This window comes from Triticum dicoccoides, chromosome 2B (assembly GCF_002162155.2).
Source record: "Triticum dicoccoides isolate Atlit2015 ecotype Zavitan chromosome 2B, WEW_v2.0, whole genome shotgun sequence".
NCBI classification, from domain to species: Eukaryota; Viridiplantae; Streptophyta; class Magnoliopsida; order Poales; family Poaceae; genus Triticum; species Triticum dicoccoides.
In genome coordinates this window covers 567564985-567569920 of record NC_041383.1, presented here as the reverse complement: position 1 = coordinate 567569920, position 4936 = coordinate 567564985, and the positions used below count along the sequence as shown (strand labels likewise).

The window sequence follows — 4936 nt, the reverse complement described above, 5'->3', positions numbered from 1 at the left end:
CTGTTTATGTTTTCAATTTTTTACATTTTTATGAATTATCTTTGCTTTTTTAAAAAATATTTTGAACTTTCAGAAAATGTTTATGTTTTAAAGAAATGTTCAGAATTTTCCTAAAATGTTAGCACTTCAAGAAAATATTCAGGATTTCAAAATTGTTACTCCCTATGATCTATATTACTAGTCCGTCAAACGGATGTATCTTGCATTAAAATACGTCTATATACATGCATTTGAGCGACAAGTAATATAGATGGAAGGAGAAACATTTTTCTAGACGGATGTATCCTACTATTGTGAAAGAAAGATTTTCTAAGTGTATCTTACTCTAAAAAAAAGATAAGTGTATCATTCTTCTTCCATTGTTACCATAGTGTGGTTTTCATGTTTTTTATAAAGTATAATTCGATTGACTACTTGATCTTTAAATTTCAATACCATGAATTTTGTCCATGACAGCGGTCAATCATGGTCTAGTTTTGTGCAAATACATACTAGTTTTTGTTGTATTTCCGTTATACATTTGCACGGTGTCGTCCTTTCATCGTCTCCACCCAAACACATTCATCTCTCTCTCCCTCCCCCCTACTCGTATGACACAAACACACCATCATCATCAATGGTTTTCCTCTACCCTACTTCCTCTATTCGTCTTTGCACACACCGGTGAGGCGGTCCCCTGTGTTCCACATTTAGTAAAACTAGATGACCCGTTGCGCCAAATGGCGCAAAGGCCGGCAACAAGCCAAGTATTGCAAGAGTGGTGATAGGAAAACTCAGTCATAGATCGAAATAATGAGTACTTACTGCTGGTTACTGTCTCTGTTCATGATTACTGTTTCTCCTGAAACAGTCTATGCTAAATGATAGTGCTATATCCCTTGGTTGGAAGGTGGACGCTGCCAGTTAGGGCATGCCTCTTCCTTGCTTAGCATATTTGTTGTTGCTGGTGAGTACTCGATGTTTGGAACACAGAAAGTAGTAAAAACAAATAATTATAGATAAGGGTGGCATTATGCATATTAATAATTTCATGAGGAACAACAGCAAAGGTTATATAAGTAAAGTATAGGTGGTAGCTGTTCAAAAGCAGCAGAGATAGCATGGCCGAAAAACAGAGGAAGGTTTCATCCTATTAGAGAGCTTGATTAGTAGTCCTTAGAATGCTAGATGATATTTAGATACGACCTTAGTTGCTGTCGATGGTTCATCTAAAGGCAATGCATGATGAGAACCAGGCGCTGCTTTGTGGTGACCTTGAAACGAAAGGCACCTTGAAAAGAACCATGAGATGCGGCCAACAAACTTCCCTACTGCAAACATCAGTTCATGCTCAGACTCTACATTACACATGAACTTTCACTATACTGTATGTAGAACTAATTCTTTGAAACATGTCATAGGACTTCATATCAACTCACAACCCAATAAAAGCCTAAATTCCAAACAACATCTCCATAAAAAGCAATAGGAAAATGTATAAAACCCCACGTAAAAGATTCTTAAAAACAGTATGAAGACAGTGGTATTACATTCAAGGAAAGCAAGACAAAATATTGATCTTGGAAGCACATTACATCAGCCTTGATATGATCTGCTGCGCCTCGGTGGCGTCGTCGATGTCTTTGGAGCAGTGCCGGCCTCGGCATCCAAGAGCGGTACATCGGCGGTGTCATGGACGGCCTCCATGCCATCCAGGGGCGATGTGGGCCGGCCAGCATGCGTGGGGGCAAAGGTCACGACCAGGATGCGGATCCATGGCGGCGGCGCCGCGGAACCCCCCTGCACACCTCTCCATTGACGCCGTATCCATGGTGTCACCGCCGCGGAACTCCTCTGCACACCTCCCCCTTGACGTTGTACGCCACACCACAGCGCCTCCACGTCATCGAACACACCCGCCACGTAGCACCATGTGCATCCTCATCCACGGGGATGACAGCCCCGATCCAGCGGATCGACCCACCACAAACCTCTAGGTCGCGCCGCCGACACAGATCAACGTCGGCCGGTGACCCTCTCTCATCCACCGTTGCACCTCCTTTTCCTTCCTGCAGATCGAATCGAGTGCCGCCGCCACCATCAAAGATGAATCTGGGAGGAAGCGAGGAGAGGAGGAGAGGTGGGAGCAGGGAGGGGATGCGCTGGAAGCCATGGGCTGAGGGGATGTAGCGGCCAATATGTCTACATATAGCCATGAACGTGGAGAACAACCAATGGTTTACCGGCTGCCAGCAGCCAAAAACCTCGCTAAAGGAAAAGAATCGTTCGGTCCAACAAGCTCAGCGCACACGGTTGCTCTGGAATGGCGGGTAGTGTAGGCAGATTTATATGTTCGATTTCAAATGGGTGGCAACATACGAATATACGTAAAAATATTTTAGAGTGTAGATTCACTCATTTTACTTTGTATGTAGTCACTTGTTAAAATGTCTAGAAAGACAAATATTTGAAAACGGAGGAAGTAGTTTATACAAGAAAAATGTATATCTAGTTGGAGCACTAAAAAAAGTTGGTACTCCGTACATGCATAGGTAGTCTACGGTCGTCTGATCACTCACAAAGTTTGATGCTTGCTTGTTGACACATTAGCCCGTGAAAGTGTGAAAACGTTCGCGACTTTACAAGTTACAACAAACCACACGGACAACCGTTTTCTATGCAGCTCCCCTCACTCACTCGCCCAACCCCTACCCGTCTCTTATCCATTCCAGTGACTGAGAGTCAGAGGAGATGTGGCAGCGACACCGATCTGCTCGCGGCGGCCATGGTGGGTCTTGCGGCGTGGGACAGCTGCTTCCGGCGTCCGACGGCAGCACGCATCCCCCAAAGCCCGACCTGCTCAAGCTACGCGCAGCTCGTCCACCTTCCACTCAAAGCGACAACGGCGGCCGCAGAGGACCAGTGGCAGCCATGGCTGGTCTCGGTTCGACGTGCCACGGCAGGGCTAGGCGCGTGTAGGCTGCTCGGCATCAGCGGCCGACAGCGCGCACCTGTGCAAGGAGGTCCTCGTCGAAGAATATCAGAGCCGCCTTGTTCTTGAACTCACAGAGGAGCATGTGGTCGCCCTCTGGGTCCTTGTACTGGCGAGGTGACGAATCGGTGACCACACTCGGGGGCGAGCGAGGCCGGGGTGCACGACGAGCCAAGTCGCTATCCTGGGCTCTGTAATTGGAAATTTCGGGCCGAGCGAGCACATCCGGTTGGTTAGCTGGCGCCTTGGCGGGAGCTGCTGCTGCTCCTCGCTGGGAACAACCACCATATCCTCAGGCGGCGGTAGCGACTCGTTCGTGTGCGCGCTGGGCCGGAGCGTCACGGGCGCCATCACGGCGACCACACCAAGCGCAAGGGCCTTGGGAACAGCCAGATGCCCCTACACTACAAGGTTTGCCTCCTCGTCCCATCTTATGTTGCTTCCTTTTATTTTCATCTGCCATTCAGTGTCCCGCAGATTGCAATTTTTTTTAGCAATCCTTTTATTGTGTATGTGCTCCAGTGTTTACTCATCCCCAATCGCGAATCCTAGTAAACTTTGTTTGTTTCCATTTATACATGCCTGATGTGGAGCTTGACCGATACATGGCAAATTTTTATAGGACAAATTGGTTAAAGGTTGCCATGTGTATCCCTGATTTCTTATACAAGTTCGCCATATTATCTAACACATGGCAAATTTCTAAAAAATTTAGTAGTTGGCCATCTCAAAATTAGAGAAATGTTCTAAATAATGTGGCAATTTTGCTTTTCTATCAGGTAGTCTGATAGTTTATCATCTGTTGCTATGAGTGACAGAGTTTTCTGTTTAATTAAATAGCTAACATTTTTTCTGATAGACTGCAATATTATCTCTGATGAGAAGCAAATTGTTTCTTGTTATCCAAAAAAGATTGCCACCATGGCTATACAGTAATACAATGATTTTATTCGTTGCTACAAAGAGAAATGTCCAACACTGTCAATTTTTGCATGTCCAGCTTTCTCAGAAGATGGCATTAGGTAGTGTTCTTTCACGGCACTACTATCTATTTCATGAGGAACCACTTGGCAGATCTGTAGGATCGCAATGTTCAGCCTGGCTTCAATCTTTGATCTGGTATGTAACACCTTGTTCGTTGGTGAAAAAGTGCAAATTTATCCGAATTGTGCTGCTAAAACAAAGTTCTTGATATGAGCTACCTATAATCATCTAGCGCAGCTTATATAATTTTTTGACAGTAAGACTCATGGCACAGAATAGATCTAATACCTCTGTTTGGACAAGAAGCAATAGAGAATTAATTTGCTAGATTTGAAAAGCACAACCCGGTATTTTAGTGTTTGGTGAATTGATAGCATCATCACAAACACCATACAGATAGAGGTTTTTTGTCTAATTAGTCAATTAACAACATACATGAACAGATACACTGGGTGAAGTATGTGTGCATCACCCCTCTATCTAATACTCATCGCAAGCACCAAAATAAATTATCTTAGTTTTGTACAGAAATCCCAACTGATGAAGCGAGGATAAATTCCAAAAGCCAGTGTTGGCAGGAACTCCTAAACCACTAACCTGAAAAAAGCATATTCATATAGAGATGAGAGCCAAAAAACCCTTGGTCAAAATCAGTAGCAAAACTGTACAAGTACCTCTTTTCCAACGTAATAACACAACCATCACCTTTTGGAATTGATAAATAACGCATGCAAGATTTCACATTTGGAAAGGACCATTGGCCTAACACAGGTTGATTTTGTGCATCTTAGTCTTCCTATAATAGCTAAAAAAGGGTCAAATGTTGATCTATCGCTGCGAAAGGAACGTGGTTCTTCTATGATACTCAAAAACTCAAGACCTCAGTTGTGGCTATCCACAAATAATAAGTTTTGGGCCATAAATAAATAGAATGTAGTGTTTATCATGTGAAATGGCAAGTGGAAGTTCTTTATATTGAAA

General features: G+C 44.0%; 1 long non-coding RNA gene across 1 annotated transcript in view; it reads left to right on the top strand.

Annotated features, from left to right (window-relative positions):
* The first annotated feature begins 3241 nt into the window (after nucleotides 1-3241).
* The window catches only part of LOC119368035, a 2943-nt gene continuing 1248 nt past the window's right edge, over nucleotides 3242-4936 (top strand). Inside the window, exons 1-2 of the long non-coding RNA XR_005176499.1 lie at nucleotides 3242-3382; nucleotides 3972-4090. This is a non-coding gene — a long non-coding RNA (uncharacterized LOC119368035). The remainder of the gene's footprint in view (nucleotides 3383-3971; nucleotides 4091-4936) is intronic.